Source organism: Triturus cristatus, chromosome 1_2 (assembly GCF_964204655.1).
Source record: "Triturus cristatus chromosome 1_2, aTriCri1.1, whole genome shotgun sequence".
NCBI lineage: Eukaryota > Metazoa > Chordata > Amphibia > Caudata > Salamandridae > Triturus > Triturus cristatus.
The window spans coordinates 650,210,283-650,236,766 of record NC_140580.1 but is presented as its reverse complement, the minus strand read 5'-3'; the positions used below and the strand labels follow the sequence as shown (position 1 = coordinate 650,236,766).

At 45.5% G+C, this 26,484-nt stretch overlaps 1 protein-coding gene across 2 annotated transcripts in view; it reads right to left on the bottom strand.

Annotated features, from left to right (window-relative positions):
- Positions 1-26,484, bottom strand: part of PRXL2A (peroxiredoxin like 2A) — a 228,329-nt gene that overhangs the window by 152,994 nt on the left and 48,851 nt on the right. Inside the window, exon 2 of one of the 2 annotated variants that reach the window (XM_085608113.1) lies at positions 14,735-14,827. The exons of the other annotated variant lie outside the window; for it this stretch is intronic. The gene's annotated coding sequence lies outside the window, so the exon portion shown is untranslated. The remainder of the gene's footprint in view (positions 1-14,734; positions 14,828-26,484) is intronic. 2 annotated transcript variants of the gene reach the window in all.

Genomic DNA, 26,484 nt, shown 5'->3' with positions numbered 1-26,484 from the left:
CCGTGGTCCTGCTGCAGGAGACACACCTCACTGGGAATACATGTCGGGCACTAGACAGGTGGGGGTTCAAGATGGTGGCCCACTCAGAGTACACATCCGGGTCCAGAGGGGTGGGTATCTTGGTACGCAAACAATCACCAATAATAATTCATAAAACAAAGATAAACGCAGGTGGTCGCTTTGCGGCTCTGGTGGGACAATGGGAGGGACACCCTATCAACATAGTTTCGGTTTGTATTCTCCCAGCGTTACAGGCAGTTGCGCTTCAGGCCCTGAGTAACTTTCTCCTGGATCTCCCGGAGGGAGAACTCTTACTCGGGGGAAACTTTAATGACGTAGTGGATGGGGCCATGGACCGGCACCCTGTGAGGGAACGGGTGGCGGGGGTGTCACGTCTCGGGTTTTTTTTGGAGGCGCTGGGGCTCGTAGATGTCTGGCGACGTCGACATCCCATGGCGCACCAATTTACTTTTCAATCCACGGTGCATAATAGCTTGTCGAGAATAGACTACTTTATTGCCTCTTCGGAGAGCCTCAAGCATGTAGACACAGTTTACATTCGCCCTAGGGGTATCTCAGACCACTCGCCAGTTGTCCTGATATACACGTATCGCCAGGGAGGACGACAGCGTATCTTCCCCATATTCCCTGGACACTTGCGAGTTCCCAAGATCATGAAATCTATACGCACCTCGACACAACAATACTTCCATGACAATGCCCGATCGGTCCAGTCCCCGTCCACCCTCTGGGAGGCCTATAAGACAGTACTCCGAGGACAAGCCATCTCTTCTATTGCAGGCTATAAGCGAGAACAACAGCAGGAACTCACTGCTTTAGAATCAGAGCTCCAGAGGGCTGACGCTCTGCACTCACGAGACCCGACTCCCGACACAGCCCGCAGCCTGCGCTTCCAACAGCAGCTACATAGGGAACACTTGAGAGGGGCGACTGCACTCAGACTCTCAGCGACGAGACACAAGGTATACGAGTCAGGTGATAAAGCGGGGAAACTCCTCGCCTGGCTCGACAAAAGGGAGCGAGACAGAAAGTGGATAGCGCAGCTGAGAATGACTGATAACTCCTTGGAAACTGACCCGCGGGCCATAATACACAGGCTAGCGCAGCACTTCCAACAGGTGTACACATCGTTATCGACGATGTCAATGGAAGAGGCAATGACGTATATCAAGGATATCGCAATGCCTAAGCTCGCGCCAGAAACGGCCCTCACGCTAGAGGCGGATCTGACGGCCGATGAGTTGCAGGTGGCGATTGGCTCCCTACAATCTGGGAAGGCACTAGGTGCTAACGGAATCCCCGTAGAACTTTATAAAAGGTTAGCGGGGACATTGGCCCCGCACCTGCTCCATATGTACTGTGACAGTCTGGCGACAGGAGAACTCCCACAGGATCAACGCGTAGCCATAATAGTGGCAATCCCAAAACCTGGGAAGCCCCCGGAAGACTGTACCTTCTACCACCCCATTTCCTTAATCAATGCGGAAGCTAAAATATTAGCAAAGGTCCTTGCGATACGGCTTATCCCACATCTCACAACTCTGGTTCACCCGGACCAGTCGGGGTTTATGCCTAGTAGAAACACGGCATTAAATCTGAGGCGGCTACACGGAGTGATGGCCCGTGTACGTTATCTTCAGGAGCCAGCAGTTATCCTGTCCCTGGACGCCCGTATGGCGTTCGATATGGTGGAATGGCCATTCCTGTTTGCGGTCGTGACACACTTGGGGTTCGGCCCCAAATTCTGCGCATGGGTGCGCCTCCTCTACACAAAGCCGCTGGCCCACGTGACAGCTAATGGGCATATATCATATGACTTCCCACTGTCCCGGGGCACGCGTCAGGGCTGCCCGCTGTCACCGTTATTGTTTGCGCTGGTGCTGGAACCTTTGGCGGCATGGATCAGGTGGGAGCCCATGATCCGTGGCCTGCGCTGGACAGCAGACTGGGAGGATCGCATATCGCTGTATGCGGATGACGTACTGCTTTATTTGTCGTCACCCAGACGATCCATCCTGGCACTCCTTAATATATGTGATCAGTTTGGTCGTGCGTCGGGCTACACTATCAATTGGTCCAAATCAGTCCTCTTTCTGCTCCGGGGTCCGCCGACGCTGCTTCCAAAGGACTGTCCACTGCGGATCTCGGTGGACGCGTTCCGTTATTTGAGCATTTACATTACGGCGGACCTGTACGAATTCTTTCAAAAAAATCTTAGGCCTCCCCTGGAACGTTTAAAAAGAGATGCCGCCCATTGGAGGACGCTTGGGGAAGGCAGCGCTTTTTAAGATGATAGCGCTGCCTCGGTTTCTATACGCACTCGAAAATACACCATACTCCGTGCCAACCGCCTATTTTAAACACATTGTGGCTCAGGTCTTTGGGCTACTGTGGGGGAACAAGCCTGCGCGCATTGTACAGCGCAAACTCACCAAAGGGTGGTACGATGGGGGCATCGCACTGCCGGACATACAATTGTATTACTGGGCGGCGCACTTGAAAGTCATCAATCAATGGGTTCATGCTCCACAGACGAATCCCGCTTATATGGCAGATAGACATGGGCTCGGGGAGGGAGGTATGATGTCCGCGCTCTATAACAAGAAACGCACGCCGGCACTACTCGGACCCGCGGGCCAGACGGTCAGCATATGGCATGAAGTGCATGCTAAAATGGGATGGACTGGAAAGATAACCCAGCTTACCCCTCTGTGGGTAACGCAGCGGCTAGGTGGCTTGAGACACTGCAAGGGCTTTGACAAGTGGGACGCAATTGGAAAATCGACGGTGGGCGATATGTGGCACAAGGGAGGAATCGCCACGTTTGAGCACCTCCGGGCGCAATATGACCTGGCGCCCTCTGAAAGCTTCAGATACTTGCAGATCAGACATGCGCTGCATGCGGCCCTACCACCCGGCACTAAGGTCCCTGAGGCCACCCCCCTAGAGGATAGGCTGTTGACAGAATGCATGTATAAGCGGGCCACCTCTTTTACATACCGAAAGTTAATGAACAATTTACCAGACCCCCACGTGGCACTCAGGGGAAAATGGTCTCAAGATGTCGGTGAATTTGACGACTTTGAATGGCGGGAGGCACTGGCCTCACCACGGGAGGTGGGGATATCGTCAAGACTTAAATTGGTGCAACTTAAAATTTTGCATAGAACTTACTACACCAGATATCTCCTTCACACAATAGGGTCGGCACAACACCCTTACTGCCTGAGGCACTGTGGGGAGGAAGGTACCTTTTTTCATACTCTGTGGGAATGTCCCAAAATAACGGATTATTGGGTGCAAGTGATGAGGACCATATCCCCAACGGTGGAGGTGTCGTTGGCTCCCGAACCCAGGAGATGTATACTAAATGTGTGGGAGCCGAATGATCTTACACGCCCAGCACAGGAATGGGCAACAATGGGGATAATGGTGGCGAAGCGCAACATTGCGCAAAAATGGGGTGCGAGAGAGACACCGTCGCTTGCCGCCTGGTGTGGAGATCTTGATGTTGCCATGGTGGCCGAACAAACAGTGTTTATCAACTGTGGCTGCCCGAGGAAATGGAACAAGATATGGGAGCCCTGGAATAAATACAGGGGATACATTTGTGAACCTCCAGACATAAGAGCGGAGGGGGACTCAGATACTGAAAACGAGGAGGAACTGGAATTGTAATGGGGGAGGGTTGTCTTTTGTCGGGGCATTTGTGAAGCTCGAGCGCCAAGTGACACAACATCCAACATGAAAAATGTAATGTCTAGAAATATATGGATAATGTACCCAATTTGTTTGTGCCTTAAATAAAAAAATAAAAACAGATCACTTCGAGCCAGTGGTGATGGAACGACTTCAGGAGTGGATCTCTCCAAGTCATGGGGATTGTGAAAAATCCACGGTCGCACAAAGAGAAAATGAGCCACCACGCCGATCCAGCAGGAGAGTGAGCAGTAGACATGTGCTACGTGGCTGGTGGTGTATTTTGGAGCTCACTGTCACAAGTGTATTAATAAAGCATGGTGTGGTATGTACCGCCCTGTCTTTTACAGACAGCACATTTTCCATTGACAGGGCCACTAAATGAGAAAAGAAATGCAGTTTCACTGGTGCACAAATGACACTGTGTGGAAATTGGGCAGGCAGGCAGAAAGACATGGAGACAGGCTAGCAGGGAGCGATGCAAACGGACAAGTCGATAAGCAAAATGTTATGGTGAACACCTTTTGAACACTGAAAACAAGCTATAATACGCAAGCATGCTGCAGAGAACACTGCTATTTTTTGCAGAATTGACCACGTGCAACTGACTTCCAACACCCCCCTGGCTACAGTAAATTCCAAGATGAGAGAGAGAGAGATGTTACCTATAAATACCCGGGCTTGGTGAGCGTCGATCCACATGTACAGAGAATCCTCATGCTGACCGGCCTGGGAGGGCTACGCAAACTACAGGAGGGCCACAGAGGGTGCAGAAATGGGGCTCTTGGGCGGGTTTGTTTCTGGGCTTGGTAGGAGGGTTATTATAGGATTTGCAAATCGGTGACAAGCGGAGCTCAAGGGCATGGATGGGTCCGAGGAGGGCTGGTGTGGGGAAAAGCGCTTTTTTGAGGACGGACACAGAAGTAAGTGCCTGTTGGTTGCTGAGTCGACCAGGGGAGAGGTTCTAGGTAAGTGCAGGGTTTGTGGCTTTAGCACTGAAGCTGAAAAGACATCTGCTTCCAATGAGCATCCCATGGTTTTCACGGTGTTGCTGGCAGTTCTCGGACTTACAAATTTCTTGGGGTGTTAAGTCCGGTTTTTTGTTGGGGGGAGGGGAGCGGTGCGCCTCCACAGAGGGGGTTTTGTTTCTGCCCAAGCTCTCTTGTTTCTCCAGCTTTCCTTTTCTGTTTACGTTTTAGCTTGAAAGCGGGGTGCTGCGACACCCAAACTAATATTAAATTAACTCCAAGCCATCTAGTCAACATTGTAGCCCACGCTGCTCGATTAAGCATGAACTTTCAAGAGCTTTACATGGTGCTTATGTAAAGAGCCCCAATACCTTTGGGTCGAGTTCTCGCTATATAAAACTGCACACACAAAAAACATTACAACACTTTAAATATTCTGTGAGTGAGATTGTGTCTGACTGAGCTGAGCCTTTTACCCAACTGATAGTTAACCCGGATCCTTGTTTGTAGTCCCCCTTAGGCATTCCTCTACCCCCTCCCCCCACACATACACACAACATCCCATTTCGAAGTTGCAGGGCAGCCGAAGCACTTAACATGGCCCACTTGAGACCGCTCTTCTCAGAAATGCCCCCAACACAGTGTTTTGAGATTAGTGAAGTAATTTGTATCAGTCGTATTGGTGTGGTTTTTTTTTCTTAGGGGTGGGAGTGCGGAGGCTTAATCGGGGCAGGATAAATCGGTGATAACGCGAGGTGCTGCACGGTTTGTGTGAACGCGTTTATCGGTGTGTATTCTGTCCGTGGTGACCCGAATCACTAGGCCTAGGCAGGGCTACGCGCTGCTCCCTTTAAAACTGCGACCAGACTTGCTGGCAACAAACGGGGCTCTCTTTTCCAAAGTGCGCTTTTGTGTCCAGGCGGTGGGGTGGGTTTCTGCCTCTATGGAACGCCACACTCGGCAATGCCCCAGATTGGGACCGGCGATGTCACGGCGCTAAGGGAGCACTAATAAAAGAAGCTCTCCAAACAGTGCTTCTTTGTTACCGCCCGGTCTCCTTTTGGGACAGTCCATTCCGGACTGGATTCTTTGCTTCAAGGCTTGTTTCGATAACACTCCTACTTTAGATAAGAAATTACTTCACGACAGTCATGAAGCAAACGATCCAGTCTGGATGGGCTGTCCCAAAAGGCGAAAGGGCGGTAACAAAGAAGCCTCATTTTCCATGGGAGGCCACCGTTTACCATAAACGATGACGCCATCCAATGAAAATGAGGGGCGGGGCTTCAAGCCCCCTTCTGAAATGTCCTCTCTCACAATATGTCTTGCAGAACGAGCAGCGCATGTGCGCTGCAACGCTAGGCGAGACCTAAAAAAGAGGTAAGCACAGAGACATTTTTTTAACATGTTATTTGCAGTGCCTAGAAACTGCAACCTTAATGTAGCGCTGTATACAACATAACTATAAAGGGGATGAAAGGCCTCTACAGGGAGCTTCAGAGTGATGACCAAAGGGAGTTGGTGAGGGCCAGAGGCACAACTGATTATATGAAGGGGCACCATACTATTTTTATATTTCATTGCTATTTTTCGTTTATGGAAAATATAGCAATAGTGAATGTTTTGGTCAACTTTTCTTTTCCGTTGATGTGTTGGAGCTATTTATTATAACCTCAAAATTCAAGTGCGGATTATGTACTAAAATCCTGACATTATTTAGTAAGCCCAAACCTCAGCTCATCCCTTTTCGACCATAAAGCTTAGGAGGGGGGGTCTGACTTGAACATTTTCAACAGCTTAGGATTGTTTGCTCTCTAAGGGGCTGAAGACTAAACCTAAAAGGTGCGGACATCCTCAAACTATAGCCAAAAACTAATGAATGTTGGGCAAATAGTCCTATCGTTGTCATACTCTGCTCATAAAACAAGCTCACAGAAATACCCAGAAAAGCGCAAAAGCCCAGTGGTCATTTTATTTTTTATTTCTGGATGCGTTCCTTGCTCTATAGCAAAAAGCAAGCATTGTCCCTGTACTCAATAAACCAAATGATTTAGGTAATAAATGGCCAATGTTGCAATGAAACATGGTAATATTTAAAGAACAGAAAGAAAGCAGGGTACACTGAAAAGTGTGAGAGTATTATCATTTTTTAATCAATAAAGAACCAAAAGAACAGTAGAAATCTTTAAAACAGCTGTGAAAAATGCTCTGTGATCAAAATGATGTGGTACACATGGTGAATAATATATATACTGTGCACATGAAGAACAGAAGCTCCTAAATGGCGACACATTATAAAAAGTACAAAGTTAGTGTATGTCCCTATGCTCATGAATGTAGAGCTTCACAAAGGGGGTTCAAGGGGCACAAGTCGATAACGTTTCGTTCCTTTACAAATGGATGGTCATCGTCAGGACACAAAGATTACAAGCAATTCCTGAGAAAACAGGCTACGGAAAGTAGAACAAGCATTTGCTGCAATAGGTCTTGCATTAATGAGAGTTTAAACTATTGCTAATGCAATACCTTAAACTCTCGCAAATGCAAGACCTATTGCATTGTCAATATTTGTTTTTTTGCTAGCGCCACGCGGCACTTTCACATTTATGAAGGCCGCGCCCCTTTCTTTGGCAACTCGCGTCTAAAGAAAGGGGCGTGTACAACATTAATAGAAACTGCGGCCTGGGGGCTTTGACAAACAGATGTTTTTTTTTGTAAAAGCGCCCATGACGCGCTTTCACTTTAATGTCGGCCGCCTACCTTTCTTTAGACGTGGTTTGTGTAAACAAAGGGGCGCAGCCTCTATGAATGTGAAAGCGCTGCATGGGTGCTAGCAAACAAAATATATAAAGTGGAGTGACAAAAGTAGTGTTGTATCACATACTGATTTAAGGGAAGACTCGGCGAAATTATTTTATTTTGTTCTGATTTGTACATATTGTCAAGTCAAGGAAAGTAAGTCTGTGATAGGTTAAGTGTATGCTATTGCAAAACAGAGTTAAGTATTTTGTAGCTATGTGGATACAAATTGTAATTAAAGTGACATGTTTTGGTCATTTGTCCATGCAAATGTTAAAGACCTCCTTGAGATGTGAAAGTTTTGCATTAATTTAATTGAAAAATTCTCATACAAAACATAGCTCCTCAAATAATTGTTAAAAACGTGTGACGTTTACTTGGGAGATCAAAGAGCAAAGGAGAATACAGATATACACAAATCCACTGTGTAGGAAGCATCATTTGAAAAGTAGTTGACAACACTATTGCTTTTGTTTATAATATGTTAAAATGAACAGATGAATAGAAACTGAAGTTTCCTCCTGAATCTGGATTATCAGATTTACAGTAAAATCACTCTCAGGATTTTCTGTAGACACACATTTGATTTTGCATGGTGAATACATGTGTGAATATATGTGACAGGAATGTTGGAAAAAAACGTTCCCCATGAGAATTACCACTCTTCATGGTCACGCACAAAATGGTCTCCTAATCTTGCACTCTGCAGTTTTGGAAATTCAAAGCACACCATTATTGCGAGTGCACTGATGTCTCACTTGTAATGTTCAGAAATTGTTTGTTTTACCTGCCTGATCAGAACCCTCTGTTGCATCATCTCAATTATGAAAAAGAGGAAAAGTGTATGCTTGTCCAGCTAAACTTGCCTCCAGAAATCACAAATTCCAATGAGAAGACGGCATCTACTATGATGTACATTCGTCCACAAAGGTCTCTTGGTCATGATGTGTACCTAGAGAAGTTTGGAAATGGGTGAAGCGCTCTATCAAATGTCATATATTGAAACAATACATTTAAGGGTAAATTCCTAGGTAGTCATGTGGTCAGAGACAATCAAGGACTCATGTCAAAAACAAACATGATGTAATTAACTCAGTGTCAACTACAATATTGTTAAAAAAGATGGCATCTGTACATGGGAGTCAGTGGCCATGGGGGGGGGGGGCAACGCGGGGGCGCGAACGATGCAAGGGGAGAGCGCGATGGATGGAAGTGGGAGAGTAGGACTAGGTGGAGGAAGTGCGATCACAGGGTGTTGGGGGGAGGGGGGGGATTCGGGGAGGGAAGTTGAGGGTTTTTGAATATACAATTGTCCATTGCCTGTATGTACATGTATGAAGGATGTGGCAGACGTCTCTGGATTACAGGGCTCTGCATGGTGATGGCTAATTTGACACAATAAAAATTTGTTTAAAAAAAAAAAAAGATGGTATATATTTATTATTTCCATATTTGAATATTGTTTAGATAGACAAAATTCAATCACTAGAAAAACAACATAAATATGATACTATACAAAGTGACATACTGCATAAATTCACACATCAATACAGAAGACAAATGATTGAGGTTTGATAACCTTAATGCGGAAACCAAGATAAATGAACAGTGGCTATACGATGGATTGATTTATCTAAACAGTATTGATGTATCAGATACATGTTTAAAAATGTTTATAATATGGAAATAATAAACATATAGAATCTTTTTTAACAATATTGTAGTTGACACTGAGTGAATTACATCATGTTTGGTTCTGACATGAGTTCTTGATTGTCTCTGACCACATGACTGGCTAGGGATTTACCCTTAAATGTATTATTGCCCTGCCGTAGGAATCTCAAATATTTGCAGGGGGTCCCCGTTATTTACCGATTTGTGGTTAATCCAGCAGTATGTGTTCCGAAAGCAGCCTAATATGTCAGCTAGCCACTCTTGATAACCGTACTTTATACACGTGCTAGCTATATAAGTGATTTTTGGTAGCTTGCGTACTTAGTGGCACACATGCACTTGGAGTTGCATTTTACTACCTCTTATGCATGTATTGTAGAACTTGTGTCTTTATGCACAGCTCAGAAACTCACGTTAAGTCCATGGGTGTATACAACCTCAGCTTGTGAGAGATGGGATTCCATTTATGATTTGTCAGGCGTGAAACATCCTTAGAAACATATACATCCACTGGATCATGCTAGGAATGAAACACCCTTTAAGCCTATTTCTTCACGGAGACTAGATGAGCTTCATATTGCCATTAGGGAATGCTTGATGTGGCCCTACATGCAAGCTTATAGATCCAGAGGACCTGGCCAGGTGTGAGCCTCCATTAAAGTCTATGGGTCCACTCAGCCGGCCAGAAGCGGGACTTACTTCTTGAGGACGAGGCAGGCATCCAATCGGTAAGGCTTCCGATGCCTATATTACAAAAATTACAGTGATACCCGAGCAGGAACTTTTGGAGTATCTCTCTAAAGACCGCCGATTTCCGGTTACCAACAAAGGAGGTGTGCATGGGCAGGGCGCTGCGCCGCTGCACAGGCAGAGCCAGGCTAGACTGCGAGGGGTCGCCCGCTCTCAAAACTTGAAAAAGCAGAAACCATCTTAAAACGCTTACAATTCTTTAACGCACTGCACCGTAAAAATTAAAACAAAAAAAATCATGAATGATTTTTAATATTATAATAACACCCGAGGTCATCATTTGGTACAAGATTAAAAGAATATTTTTTAGAACATGATCTGCAAAAAAGCAAACATTACTTATAACAATATTTCAGTATTGAAATATTTAAAATCAAACTTACTATTTTATTATGGCAACAAAAGTACATGCGTTCAAGCCGTAAGCTTTAAGCCAAACCGCACTCCGGTGACGCGTGTTGGTTTTAACGTTGCACACAAACCGGTTAGCTCCCTTTCAAGATGGCCTCTTTGTTAACCTTCACCCTCACTTGTCCTTTAGTTCAATCCAAGAACCAGACTCCCAGCCGCTTTTCTCGCGAGATTTACCGCGGTGTGCCCTTGCAGCATTGAAGATAGGGTACTGGGACGCCGAGGACGGGACAGACTGTTTGCAGAAGACATGGATCCCCACCAAGCTTGGGGCTGCCATTGGTGAGGGCATGGTTCTGCCAAAATCCTCGAAACTCAAAATAGTGGGGGTTGTATGATTTTGGGAGTGGGTGGCAGATGTGGCTCCCGTTTGGATGAGGGGCAGTGCGGTACATTGGTGACATTTAGGGGCGAGCAAAGCTGATGGAGGACTTAATTGGCTAAATTGTTATGCCGACGGGAGTGGTGAGCGCCCAATTACATTTACAGCTATATCAAGGGGCGGCAGGGAGCCAGTGAGCGAGCGAGCAGGAGGTGTGATCACGCCGTGCACTGTACGTGTGCACATCTCATGTCCTCCGAGTTCTGCTAACGCTGGCGTACGCGTGCGAGCAGGAGATGTGACGCCGCGAGCTGTACGCGTGCACATCTCCTGTCCTCCGAGTTGTGCTAACGCCGCCGTACACGTGCACAACTCCTGTCCTCTGTACGCATGCACATGTCCTGTCCCCCTTTGGCCAAGAAACCAACAACAATAGATCTCGCCAAGGCGTGCAGCGCATGCGCTGTTTCGCTAGGCGAGACCTAAAAACAGAAGGGGAGAGCTAACCACCTGGTCCTAAAATTAATTGGACAGCCAACTAGAATACCATCATACCACTTACATGCGAGGCAAGAAGTCCTATACACTGGACAAAATGAGAAAATATGGGATTAGGGTCATGTGAGAGTCACACCTGAGGATGACACACTGAAGTGAAGAACTCATAGGAAATACTTACAAGTAGGAGTGAATGGGCCAAATCCCTCTACATCACATTTGTTCTTCTATTTCACCCTGCTCTTTACTGCCTTGGACATCTGTGTTCCTCTACATACCTCATGCCTAGTCCCATGGCCAGGAAGTTGTACCTAGTGTTCGGTTTGTTATGTTATAAATGCTTATAAAGCACGACAAATACACATGGGTGTCAAGGCGCTAAGCTCTTGGTAAACTGATATGGTGACTGATGGATTTATTAATTGGCAAATAGCCAGGTTTTAAGAGCCTGCCTAAATGAGAGCAGATTAGACAAGGCTTTGATTTGGAGAGGAAGAAGGTTCCACTCTTTAGCTGTTGATGTGACAAAGCTTCTTCCCCCCCAGTTTCAGAGTCTAAATCTGTTGCCTCTAATTGAAGGGTGGCCATGGATCGGAGAGTTCCTCTCGGTCTATACTATTTAAAGGAGTTCTGCAGAAAAAAGGGACAGATGCCATGCAGGGCCTTATGGGCCAGGCATAGTGCCTTAAACTTTACACGTTGCCTAACTGGTGAAGTTTGATGATAGCCTGCGAGATGGAAGAATGTTTAGGTGTCCTGGTCATATTCTGGCTGCAGCATTCTGTACTACCTGAAGCCTATTTAGATGCTGATGCTGCATATTTGAGAAGAGGGCAATGCAATAATCCAGCTTGGCAAGCACCAGAGCTGACATTTACAGTTTTCCAAGAATGCAGAGGATGTTACTGCATTTACCTGTGGTCCGAAGTGGAACTTATTGTTGTCCAATACTACTCCTAGATGTTTAACGTTTTTCAGAGGAGTTGAGAGTGGGCCCATTTCCTCAGGCCACCAGGAAGGAGACCACAGGGATACGCCCTGGTGGAGTTGATGATTTAGTAGTCCCTAGGGGTAGCCACTTAGCCATAAATTCCAACTGTACTAATAGGTTTGTAAAGTCTACTCAAATGAGAGTTTCGCAGACTCCCTGTCTGGAGTACCAGCATGAGTTTAGTAATAATCCCCCAGGGTATACAAATGAATCATTGCATACTTGTTATGCTTCCACGAGGGGCTCACTGATATCATGGAACATCGTTGGATTGAGCTCAGAATTTATGTCTCGGAATGGCTTGCTTTTATTAATGGTTTTGACATTTGTCTTTTCCAAGAGACATGGCTCTTGATGCCACAATATCGTGCAGTTTTTTTTTAAACTATCACGTCCCAGTAGTAAAAAAACAAAAGGTCGGCCTTCAGGTGGTTTAACTATATGGGTTCGCCAAGAAATAGGCATAAGCATTAGGAAACTTCCATCCAAGAGTAATGATATCCAGGTGCTAAGATTAAATCTAGGCCCCTTAAAGAACGTTGATATTTACAACGTCTATGTGAGGGGAACTAGAGGGGGCAAGTCTCAAGTTTTAGCAGCTCTGGACAACCTCCTCGACCTATACTCAATGGACACCAACGTTATTATTGCGGGTGATTTTAACATTACTTTTGAACCACTTGCCACTCCAGATTGGCACCTCACTGATGAAGAAGATGCCCAGTGGAGATTTCCAAAACTGGAACTTGATCCAGTAAAAACAAGCATTGGCATAGCCAATAGGTCTCGCCTTTGGGACCTTATAAGTGTTTACTTATCCAGCACAATATCCTTGGTGCAACAACATCAACTGTTGCATGGCTAAACACTTATAAGGTCCCAAAGGTGAGACCTATTGGCTATGCCGATGCTTGTTCTCTATGTAGGAGAAAATGGCGTGGCTGGGGCGCTCTCCCCTGCGCCTCACCAATCACAACGCTGCCATTGCAGCATTGTGATTGGCTTAGGGGAGCAGGAGGAGGGAGGCTGCCTAAAACCCAGGAGCAGCAGGAGGCCAGGAGCTGAGGCGGCAGCGCATGATGGTGGAACTGGAGGAAGGTAAGTTTTTTTTATTTATGGCCACTTAACCACCCCCGCGAACCCACCCGCACGTTTTGCCGGCCGTAACTGAATGGAGGGCTCACTAGGCAGGAGTGGAGTGCGCCGGGACATTTGTGCTCATGTGGAGCATTGTGCTGAGGTGGGGGTGGTGGGTGGATGTTTGCAGTAAGCAGGAGATTAAATGAATTGGGGAAGGGGGCTGCCCAGAGTTAAGAAGATTTACTTTACAAAGAGGGCGGGGTGGCTTGCTTGTGTTTTATCACAACTGCCGACAGTTTGCTTAAAAAAAACTTGCCTTGTAAGTAAAAAAAAAAAAACAAACTGAAGTATAAGACTTCACGTTTACATTTACTTCGTATTTAGGAAGCAGTAAAAGTAAACGTGAAGTCTTACATTTCATTTTTTTTTTTTTTTTTACTTACATGGTCCCAAAGGCGAGACCTATTGGCTATGCCAATGCTTGTTAACAGTGCTTCAGCGCCTCCTCAGTAGCATGAAGCACTAGAAGAGGGCAATTACACTACAACACAATGAGTGAGTCAGTCAGTCGGTGAGAGAGTTTTGCGAGTCAGTTAGTGAGAGAGTAGGAGTCTGTCAGTGAGAGTCTGTCAGTGAGAGTGAGTCAGTGAGAGTGAGTCAGTGAGAGTGAGTCAGTGAGAGAGTCAGTGAGAGAGAGTGTCAGTGAGAGAGAGTGTCAGTGAGAGAGAGTGTCAGTGAGAGAGAGTGTCAGTGAGAGAGGGGGAGAGTCAGTGAGAGAGAGTGAGAGTGAGTCAGTGAGAGTCAGTGAGTGAGTCTGTCAGTGAGTGAGAGTGAGTCAGTCAGTGAGAGTGGGAGAGTCAGTCAGTAAGTGAGAAAGAGTGGGTGAGTCAGTCAGTGAGAGAGAGTGGGAGAGTGAGTTAGTGAGAGAGTGGGAGAGTCAGTCGGTGAGAGTCTGTCAGTGAGAGTGAGTCAGTGAGAGTGAGTCAGTGAGAGTGAGTCAGTGAGAGTGAGTCAGTGAGAGTGAGTCAGTGAGAGTGAGTCAGTGAGAGTGAGTCAGTGAGAGTCGGTCAGCGAGAGTCGGTCAGTGAGAGTCGGTCAGTGAGAGTCGGTCAGTGAAAGTGAGTCAGTCTGTCAGTGAGAGTCTGTCAGTGAGTGTCACTGAGAGAAAGTGAGTGAGTTAGAGAGTGGGAGAGTGACAGAGTGGGAGAGTCTGTCAGTGAGAGTGAGTCAGTGTGAGAGAGTCAGTGAGAGTCAGTGTGAGTGAGAGTATAAAAGAGTGAGAGTCTGTGTGATTGTCAGTGAGAGTGTGAGACTCTAATGTATGGAACGCAATTCTCTTGAATGAACCAACAATGGGAACTGAATGAGCATCCGGTGTTCAGGATGGCAAAATACAGTCATTGGTAAGAAGGTAACTGAACACGACATACTACCCTATGGGAGGGTGGTGGGAGAATCTGGACAAGGATTACCAAGGGAGACAATTTATGAAAAGAAAAAAAAGCATGTCTGGCTGCTTACCCAAGTCGAAGAAAGGAGCATGGTGATGATTAAAGGTCACTGGAGAGGCCTAATGGGATGTGATGTGTCAGGTTGTAAGGGTCCTGCAGATACCTTAAAAACAAACAGACCGGAGCTGATGTAAGGAAACCCATGTGTCTAGTTGGTTTACACTGAGAAATAAGAGCAAGGGTATATTTGAACCCAAAGGTTATAACTTAATATTGCTCGTGCTATTTAAAGTGGGCGAGCTGCCATTCCCTTGGATGCTTGAATGAAGATGAAAGGATCTGTGGAATAGCGGATGCCAAAAAAACAACAATAAAGTTCTGAGGAATGGGACATGATAAGCGATAAAAAAAAGTAACAGAAAGGAGAACAGCTTTTCACCATATTAGTGCATCCGGCCATAATTAAGTTGTGAAGCATGCAGGGGACAAATAGTATCCAGGTTGCCTGCCAAACTTAAAAGTGATAAAACATTAAAATCGTGCCAAGAAGTTGATCCACCAAAGGAACAGGAAAGTGAAACAGTGATCGCGATCAAACATCAAAGCGGCCGCGAAAGTGAAAGTAAAGTGAAAGTAATCGCGGTAAACATCAAATCGCAGTCAAGCGTGGCGCGTGCGTCTGCGCACATGCACTGTAGGCCTAGGCTGGCCTGGTAGCACTTTTTGGAGCCCTCTCAAAAAGTCTCGCCAGACCAGCGCATGCGCTGGGTCAGGCGAGACCTAAAACTGGACAGAGGCGGTTATCCAGATTAATTCTATTTGTCTAGAAAAGGGTCTAAGGTCACTAAATGGTAGGATGCCTCAAGATAGACTAGGGGCAAACACATTTAATAATGGATACAGCAAGAGTAGGATAGATTATATTCTCTTGCGTGCGAAATTCTGGCATACAATCGATGATATGGTTGTAAGGGATCGTTTTGAAAGTGATCATAATCCTTTGTGTGTAACCCATGGATGGTGGAAGCACAAGTCATCACATGGCAGGGAGGCAGAATTGCATTCCCAGGATGTAGCCCCCACCAATGATATGAGACGGCTCAAATGGTCACGAATAGTTGAAAATCCTGAGTCCCTGGTCAGCATTACCAAAGACGTTGATAGCGCTCTAATAGAGTTATTGAATATTTTGTCCTCTAATGGGAAATTGGAGCGCTTCACTCAGTCTCACGAAACATTCTTTATGCGTAGGAGACCCATTTTGTTAAGCATTGCAAATCAAAGAAACATATAGATCAGAAGTCCTGCCGCTGGTATAATAAGGAATGCAGGCAGGCAAGAGTCTTTCTTGGGAAAGCGATTAAGGGTGGAGAGCCGGTTATGGTACGCACAGCCAGGCAGGAATACAAAAGATCTATGTACAAAGCCAAATGCTCCTGGGATGAGCAAAAATGGCAGGACCTCAAAGAGGCTAGTACCCAGAGTAACAGTAAATTATTCTAGATCATAAAATGGGACCGAGGGGGCCAACCCGAGCAACCGCAAAACCAAGTCTTGCAGGAAGATTGGGTAAACATTTCAAACCACAATATGCCCGTAGTTCAACTGAGAAACACATGGATGATCCCAGCCATGTGTTTTATGCAGAAGAGGTTTTTAAATCTAATGATGTTGTGATAGCTCTTGAAGCAGAGGTTGGGGGTAGAGCGCCAGGTCCAGATGGTGTTCCGGCTGACGTGTTCCTTTATGATAAATCAAGATGAGTTAGCTATATTCTGTTGGTGGCTAATGCAGTTGCCCAAGGCACCCCTATACCGGATTCCTGTAAAGGGGCTGAAATAATCCCTGTATACAAAAAAGGAGACAAATCATTACCGGGGAATTACCGACCCATTAGCCTGATAGACACGATGCAAAAGATTGTAGGAAGGCTGATCCTCAACAAAATCCAAGATTGGATTGACGATCGTAGTATACTGTTCCCTTTGCACGGAGATTTCGGGCGTATACCAGCACCATCGACCAGGTGTTTCGTTTCATCCTTTTACACTAGAAGATAGTGATTCTGGGCAAAGGCAGTTTGGATGCTGCCTTTGTCGACTTAAGGTCAGCGTTCAATCTTGTTCCCCGCTCCAGCTTGTGGGAAACGCTGAATGAATTAGGGCTGCCCATAGAACTTCTCACACTCATAATTAGGTTGCACGAGGATAATTATGCCAAAATTCGATGGGGCTCTCAGGGCATGGCTACCAGCCCGTTTCCAGTAGAAAGAGGGGTGCGCTTGGGCTGTGCTATGGCACCCACGTTATTTTCTTTGTATTTCAATGGAATAGTTGATTGCATGTCACCTGTGAATACCGATGTCCCGTCTTTAGAAGGCGTAAAAATCCCCATTTTAATGTTCGCAGACAACACATTAATATTTTCAAAGACCCCAAGTAGGCTACAGCGAGCCCTGTTAATTTTTGAAGAATTTTGCTCCGCTCGTAGTCTTGAAGTTAATGTGTCGAAAACGAAATGTATGACTTTCAACCCACATAGAGCTTTTAAAGGTAGTATTTTAATGAATAATCGACCACTGGAACAAGTTAGAGCATTTACATGCTTGGCGTAAACATACAGAGTGACTTAAAGTGGAACCACCAAATTGACATGGCCACAATAAAGCACCGACAACTGTCGGGAGCACTAAGCATAGAGCACAAAAAGTCACTTACAAAACCAATCAGACCTGTGCTCCTAGTTTATGATATGAAAGTGGTTAGCTCAGCCCTTTATGGTGTAGAACTATGGGGGTTTGAGAATATGTCTAATCTTAGTATTTCAGAAAATAAGTTCCTACGCAGTATCACCAATCTCCCCCAAAGTACACCATTATGTCCGTTACTATATGATCTTGGTAGAAAGCCTTTATCTGATGTTGACAAACTGCGTCCAGTGTTATAATGGCGCAGGTTGTGGACAACACCAGAATTGATGCCATATGCAGCAGGTTTTATGGATGTAATAAAACAAGATAACTTTCACAAAATCAGTTGGCTACGGGGAGTCAGAGAGGTTTTAGTAGATATTGGCATGAAAGTTCTCTGGGAGGATACAACTAAAGCCTGCTTTCCCTCAAAAAGATCCTAAAAGAAAAGTATTGGGAGATGGTTGCTTATAACACTTTGAGATAGAGTGACTCAACCTCCTTGACAGGAATCTTTTTGGAATTTAAACATATTCCGCGCCTCGAATCATACTGGGATATCATAACGAAACCACTTGATAGGAAATTGTATTTTCAGCTGAGGGAAGGTTCGTTGCCCCTAAGATCTTTTACTTCTAGGTGGTCTAACTCAAGTGGTAATAAGTGTCCGGCTTGTGCGGCCTACAAAGAATCAGTCGCACATATGCTTTTTGCCTGTTCCGTCTATGTAGCCCCTCGTCGGGTTGGTTGAGTCCTATTTGTAAACTGTTAGGTACTAGAAGGAGTGCGGAAGCTGAAAGGATCATACGCACTAGTACTTCATCTACTATCTCAATAGCAGTTGCAAAATATCTTGGGTGGATGTGGGCAATAAGGCTGAAATAAATATCTGTGTGAAATGTTTATGTATATTGTAATTAGTCAGTCTATTGAATTAGTGTTGCAAATGTCTCCCACCCATCCAGTTTTTCCTATAGCCCAGGCTTAAACCACCAAAGATGAAGTTGTTCTTACTGGGTTCTCATGATCGAGAATTTTGTGCAAGTTTTATCATTTGTAAATATGGAGTTTTTCATGATAATGTTTTGCTCTATTAAAAGTTTATCTGCAACTAATATTTAATACATTTCCCCCAAACAGGATTGCTTTATAATCTATGTACGACATTTTTATGTATATTTATTGAATATTTTTTTTAATGACTATATGTCAAATAAAGCTTGTTTGAATTGGATTGGTTATTCCCAAACCGAATCACTTCAGTTTCCCTGGATTTAAGTTGCAGACAGTTTTGGTCCATCCATTTTCCAGTTTCTCTCATGTGGTCATAGAAATTATCACCCACCCCCCAAATTATGGGGGGAGGACATAGCTATCACTATTCAAGTATCATCTGCATAGGAGGTGAGGTCCAAACCTTTGTGGAACTGAGAGGTCTCTGTCCAGCATGGCACTAGTTTTCTTATGACATGACACTAGTTGAGTGCTTGAATAAAGTGTTAACCTTGTTATGGAGGGGGTAAAACGGTTTTCAGTAAAGCTCCACAGGGAACAATACATTTAGATGTGCACCACAACTACCCACAAGAGTCTGGGTGGGTAACATGTAGGGGTCCTTACCAGTCTACTGGCCACTGTAGCTCTCTCCTGCTGAGCAGTTCTCCTCAGGGTGTTACATGGATTAGACTAGGCAAGAGTTCACCCACTCATTCTGTGATCTCTGGACGGTGTCCTCTCCATCTTTTGGAGCCACCAGTATAAGAAAGATTCAACCATTGCTTCAAGAAACCTTGATGAGTACACCAAAAGCTTGGTAAACAATGCATTCCCTCAGTTGCAGTTAAGAACTGGTTGTAGTTTGTGTGAGTAAAAGGCAGCCCCAAACCCTACACAGTGCTTGTGAGGATTGAGGTGTGACACCTCACCATGTAAAATACATAGCCTTCTTGGGTCCAGTCAGGCTTGTTTGTAAACGTTCTTGCTCAATCTTGGGTAGCTGTGGCTTCAAGCAGCAAGGCTTCAACAAAGGAACTAGTGGAAAGCATTTAGAAGCACCAAACTACAAAATAATGCCACACAACTCGAAAGAAATCCGACATCAACTTATTAAAATATACTATATTATTAGACACCAAGATGAGCAAAATCCACCTCAGTGTTCCGGAGATAGAGATTTTTTAGGTAAAATGTAATTCTTACCTTTTTAGGCCAGAGAACAAACAAGCATTGATAACTGTAAAGTCTGTAAACCTTTGAAACGTTTTGAAGAGTTATTTTGGCTACTCCAGCCCGGACTGGGCGAGTAATTCTGATAGGAAGGTCAGGGAGGCCAATAAGAAATATTTGTACAGTTACCTGATCACCAAAGTTGTCTTAAGTCCAGTTTCACACTTTACATCAAAAGCGTCATATAATTCAGTGAACTGGTCTTGATGCAAAGGACAGAGGATTGTGAAAGATTCTTGGACACTGTATGGTGTATGGGTGTCCTCCAGGGGTTATTCCTCGGTCCTCTGGTCAGGTGTGATGACTTTGGCCATAGGAGTCATGGTCCCTCTAATTCCTCTTTGAGCCAATAGAAGCCCAGCAGCAGCGGCTACTGATTTCCGATCACCACTGGTCCAGAGGTTTTCTTTGGTAAGGGCTACTGTCGGTCTTTGGCGACCAAACCACACTCTGATGACTTTCCTGGATCCGACAGATGGGTGCAACTTTTTAGTCCTGAGGGGAGGTCTCCTTGCCTGCACGTCTGTGGTCAGCGGGAATTCCTTACAGATGGCTACCGACTGGCCAGGACGGGTTATTTTAGCTTTTATGGTCCACTGACCATTGGAATTCCCGCTGCCAGCCCATCTACCTGAACAAAGGAGCAGCCCTCCTTGAGTGTGAATGCTAACTGCCCACTAAAATCGGCTTCTCATTTAAAGCTCGCCTTCTGGGCCAACACCCTGCGTGGCGTCCTGCAAGGGGGAGGTAACATCTCTTTATGGGGCAGCTCAATTGCTCCTAAGCCTGGAAGTCGTTCACACCCTTCCCCAGGAGGGCAGAAGGCGTCTGCTGGCCAGCACCTGCGAATTGCCACCAGATAAACTGGGCAACAGAGTGTCACTTTCTAAAAGTTGAAGTTCCTTAAAAGTAACATTAAATTCTACTTGGGTGCAAAGGCCATGTGGCTGGCCACACAGAGCCATATCTGCCACTGGGGTGACAAAACGAGTAGGGCACTACACCAACTTTGTGCCAACACGTCCCTCCAAACACTCATCACCCACATCACAGACGAACCGGGGTCAAGTACACAGGGAGGCGTGGGGGGGTTGGCTTCTATGCCTCATTACATAGTATTATATGCCCCATCACCCGAAACCAATCCGGCCGCCCTCCAAGAATTCATAGAAGATCTCCCTAAATGTCATGACTAACTCATGTGCCCTCTGTGTAGTTGGCCTAATGCTCAGGGCTCATGTGGCATTACCCTTGTAGAGCCACATGGCGCGCAATGATAACTTTCCCGAGTTTCCACTAGACCACTGATTCCATTAACCTCGAGTCTGTGTAGTGTTATTCCCCAAACCACAAATGTCCTTAATCCTTGGCCCTGTGTAGTATTATCTCTGTGGCGACTTAAGGAACACTGATTCCATGCCCGAGTTTCCTCTCCCCCGATTCCATTACACCCGAGCTTGCAAGCATTCCCAGAACATGCGAACCAATGGCTTGCCTTGCTCCCTCTGTTGCTGGGGTCTTGGATGTTTTTTCCCTTATGCACATTTTGACAAAACGCAACATTCGTTTCTGGTTAAGCGATTCCATCCATTAGTTTGCACCTGCTCTTCCTGTAAGGTTAAGCCAGTGTACCAACACGTGTTTCCTTCAGGTGTCTTGGAGAACTTTCCAGATTACCAAGTGCGCCAAGTGATCCGACTGTATCCACTGGACCCAACACCTGTATATAAACCACACCCAAAATCGAGCCGCTTGCTTGGCCTATGCACCCAGAGGAACAGGCTTCCTTCTTACCAATTCACCTGAAGAATCAACTGGACCAGGGAAGCGTTCTTCCTGCTGCAGTTCAAGTTCCTGTGGTGAGTCCCTTGACCCCGATCCCTAGACACACCCTTCGTTTTCACCTCCTGCTCAGCTACTCCAGTTCCTCTGCGACTTCCTGAGTTAAGACGTTGAGACCATCTTCACACTTAAGACAAGTTGATTTACTAGACCAAGTACTTGATATCCTTGATATCAGGTTAGTGTTCACTATCCTTTTATAGTAGTAAGCAAGCCGGAGTATCGACGTCCTCAAGACTATAGACTTGTCTTCAAGTTTCCTCTCAGCGACTTCCCTCCAGTTCACCTGGATTGTTCTTGCTCTGAACCTTTCCTGCAATCTTGGCCTTTGAACTGTGTTTATACAAGGAATAGAGACTTTGCTCTGTGTTTCCCTGATGAATAGTAGTGACTAGAGATTTGTCCTTTGAGCGTTTGATTAATGTGTGATCCTTGTACCCAGATCAATGTGCCTTGTATACCTTGGGAGTGTCACACTACAATTTGTGTCCCTTGTATACCTTGGAAGTGTCATGCTCCAAAGTGTGTTCCTAGTATACCTTAGGAATGCCATACTCCAACCGGTGTGCCTAGTTTTAACTTGGGAGTGTAATACTCAAATCTGTGTTCCTAGTATACCTTGGGAGTGCCAGAAACTCCAACCCATGTTTTCAAGTGTAACTGTGGGAGTACCAGAATCTTCAACAATGTTTCAAGTGAAACCCTGGGAGTAGCAAAAACTCCAACCCATCTTTCTAGATTTGCCTAGGTAGTGTCAGACACTCTAATCAGAAATTGAAGTTCTTCCTCTAGGGTCCTGATGTTTCCTTTCTGTGAACCAGGTATCCTACTTTTTTTTATTTTATTTTTATTTTTATTTGTTTAAACCTTTATTGTACATAAAAACCCTCAATACAAACATGGGCCTACAACCACCAGGGCCGGCCGCTAATGTTATACATGTTCAATGACATCAAGGCAGCGACAGGCCCCTTGGGGCTCAGCCGAATTAACAAAATATTGAGTGCACCTCAGAGATTATCAGGATACATAAGTTTTATAAATATAAACAACAAGAAATAAAATAGAACAAAAAACAAGGTGGAAACCATCGAAAAAAGGCGTCTAACCACAGCCGGGGAGGTATCCTACTTTTATTACGTATTGTAGAAGCATGTAAGTAAATGTTACTGAAGTCAATGAAATTACATTGTATAAGAAGGACTGCTAGTGTACTGATGGTAATTGCTTTTAATTGTTGTTTCCAGTGTATTGCGTCTTCACGACACCATACCTTCCTACCTTCGCAAACACAGAAGGTCTCAGGAGCGACACATCCTGCTAAGCAGTGTGCATTGCTGCACAGCAGATCCAGTATTGAAAGTTTATTTTTTCTTTTTTTTTGTCCGTACCCACCTACCCCTTCGTACCAGTGCACGATTTAGGAGTTTCATTTCTGGATCTCATGCTCATCTGAGAGGGATAGGAGGTTCAGCATTGATTACAGTGTCGTCTCCGCTGTTGGGACCAGGTGAGTGTGCAACAACAAACGCCCTCTGAACAACACATACAGAGACCTACTAGACAGCAGCCACGTACAGTAGGAGTTGTGGGAGGCCCTGCCTCAGCTCCTGCCAGGTAAGACCCCTGGACCCAATGGATTACCAGCAGAATTATTTAGAAACATACAAAACCCTACTCCTTGACCCACTCCACGAGGTAGGTCTTTCTGAAGGCCCAGGAGAAGTGTACCCCACCTCCGGATCTACGACTCGCAGAGATCGTGGTCATACGAAAGCCTGGACTCCCGCCAGATCGCTGTTCATCATAGCCCTCAATATCACTATTAAACACAGAAGTCAGTCAGAGCCTTGATTAATCGGCTGTTGCCACTGATGACAACACTGATCCACTTCGACCAGTCAGGCTTTATGCCCCACTGAGCTAGGCGGCACAATATACACTGCATTCCCAGTGCCCTGGCAGCTCGTGTAATGGGTACACATGACCAGGTCTCAAAAAATCATAAAAATGTTACCAGACCTGCTAGTGACTTGAATAAACCACTCAACTTAACTGTAATGAGCTTGACCCATAAACTGGTTTGAAATTGTGTGATCCTAGGCAAATATTTTTATTTTTTCTTCATTATCAAATATGAGAGCACCTTCGACTATGCGAGTTCAGCATGTCTGCCGCACAGAAACTATTTTGCTTATTTAATCAACAAAACTTTTGTTCCATGTAGAATAAAAATCTAGCCCACATAAAGGGTACACATGACCCCTCTGTTGCCTCTTGGTTTATCAATAGCATTGTCGTCACGGGGGAGGCAGGAATGTTTCTAAGTTTATGTTTGAAAACTTTCACTTTTAATAGATATATAACTAAAGCATGCCGTGGTAGTGTACTGTCATTTGCAGACAGCACCTTTCCATTGAAATGGCCATAAACTTTCCAACTGACATGCAGCTTAGTGATAAAACTATATAGCATACAAATGATAATGTGGAAATTGGGTTTCAGAAAATATTTATCATTTGCACACCACACAGTAAAGTGTTCCGATTTGATTCGATCCTATTAAAATATTTGTTTCCATTACAAATCAGAATTAAAACAAGCATTGGCAAAGCCAATGTTTTAGCCATGTTGTACGCTAGCGTAGCTGCTGTTTAGCATGGTTAAGTGTTAGTGGAGGAGAGTGGCAGGGAGTGTCTTAGAGTGGAATGGCAAAGAGTGGAGTAGAGTGCTGTATAGTGGAGTGGCAGAGAGGGTAGTGTATTGGAGTGGCATAGTGAAGTTGCGTAGAGTGTTGTACAGTGGGGGTGGCATAGAGTATAGTGGACTGGTGCAGAATGCATTGGAATAGAGTGTTGCAGAGTATAGGGGCAAAGAGTGCTGCAGAGTATAGTGGCGTAGAGTGCAGCAGCATAGAATTCAGCAGAGTACAATCCAATTGTGTATATCAGAGTGTTGCATAGTACAGTAGAGTGGCATAGAGTGCAGTGGTGCAAAGTGGAGTGGTGTAGAGTAGAGTGATGTAGAGTGGCACAGAGTGCAGTGGCATAGAGTGGTGCAGAGTAGAATGCAGTATTGCAGAGTTCAGTAGAGTAGAGTGGTGCAGAGTAGAGTGGCATAGAGTACAATGCTGCAGAGTAGAGTGTTGTACAGCACAGTGGTGTAGAGTAGAGTAGCACAGAGTGCAGTGGCGTAGAGTGGTGCAGAGTAGAGTGGCAACCAGTGGTGTAGAGTAGGGTAGAATGGTGCAAAGTAGAATAAATTGCCGTAGAGTGCAGTGGAATAGAGTGTAGTGGCAAAGAGTGAAGTGCTGCATAGTGCAGTGGCATGTAGTGATGCAGAGTGCACTGGCATAGAATGTAGTAGCGCAGAGCAGCGTGGCATAGAGTTCAATGGCTTAGAGTGGCATGTTGCAGAGGAATAGCAGTCATTACAATGCATGCATTTTCTATGCATGCTACTACAACGCAAGTCGTTACAACGACGCGTTGTTACATCACATGCCATTACAACGTAAGTTGTTACAACGACTTGCTGTGGGGGGGCACTGGAGTTTGGAATAGGCTAATGTACTACTCCAACTCCAGTGTGTGCAACAGTAGGGAAGGTGTTGGATTGAAAATCCAACAAATCCACCACCTTTTGCCCCCTACAGCAAGTCATTGTAATGACTTACATTGCAATGGCATGCGATGTAACAACACGTCACTGTAACGACTTGTGTTGTAATGGCATGCGATATATCGCAGGTGTTGTAAATGATGTTTCCCGGTGCAGAGCAGAGTGTCGTACAGTAGAGTGGTGTTGAGTAGAGTATAGTGGCGTAGAGTGGTGTTGAGTAGAGTGTAGTGGCGTGGAGTACAGTGGTGCAGAGCAGAGTGCAGTGGCAAAGAGTGCAATGTTGCCGAGTAGAGTGTAGTGGTTTAGAGTGACAGAGTGCATTGGCGTAGAGTGGTGTTGTGTTGGTAGAGTGGCATGGAGTAGAGTGGCGTAGAGTGGCGTGGCATGGATTGGCGTGGAGTAGAGTGGATTGGCGTGGAGTAGAGTGGCGTGGAGTAGAGTGGCGTGGAGTAGAGTGGCGTGGAGTAGAGTGGCGTGGAGTAGAGCACAGTGGTGCAGAGATAAGTGCAGTGACGCAGAGTAGAGTGGACTGGTGTAAAGTGCATTGGTGTAGAGTGTTGCAGAGTATAGTGGCTTAGAGTGCAGTGGCACAGAATACAGCGACATACAATGTTGCGTCGTAGAATGCAGTAGGGTATATTAGAGTGTTGCATAGTAGAGTACAGTGGCATAGAGTGCAGTGAGGCAAAGTGAAGTGGTGCAGAGTTGGGTAAATTGGTGTAGAGTACAGTGCTGCAGACTAGAGTTGAGTGGCACAGAGTGCAGTGGCGTACAGTGGTGCAGAGTTGAGAGGGGTAGAGTGGTGCAGAGTAGAATATAGTGCCATAGAGAGCAGTGGCATAGAGCGTAGATGCGTAGAGTAGAGTGCAGCAGAGTGCAGTGGAGTAGAGTGGAGTGATGCAGAGGAGAGTGACAGAGTACAATGGTGAAGAGTGCACTGGCATAGGATGCAGTATCACTGAATAAAGTGGCATACAGTTCAGTGACGTAGAGAGCAATGTTGCAGAGCAGAGTGCCAACAGTGCATTGGTGTAGAGTGGCGTAGAGTGGTGGTGAAAAGAGTGGCATAGAGTGCAATGGCACTGAGTACAGTGATGCAGAGTACAGTGCAGTGCAGTGCTGTAGAGTCGAGTGTCGTAGAGTGCAGTGATGTAGAGTATCATAGAGTGGACTGGCGTAAAATGTTTCAGAGTATAGTAGTGTAAAGTGCAGCCGCATAGAATTCAGCGGCATACAATGCAACATCGTAGAATACAGTGCCATAGATTAGAGTGGTGTATAGTAGAGTGCAATGATGCAGAGTAGATTAGCGTAGAGTGCATTGGCATAGAGTACAGTAGAGTGGCAGAGAGTGCAGTGGCGTAGAGTGGTTCAGAGTGCAGTGGTGTAGAGTGGAGTGATGCAAAGTGTAGTGGTGAAGAGTACAGTGATGTAGAGTGCAT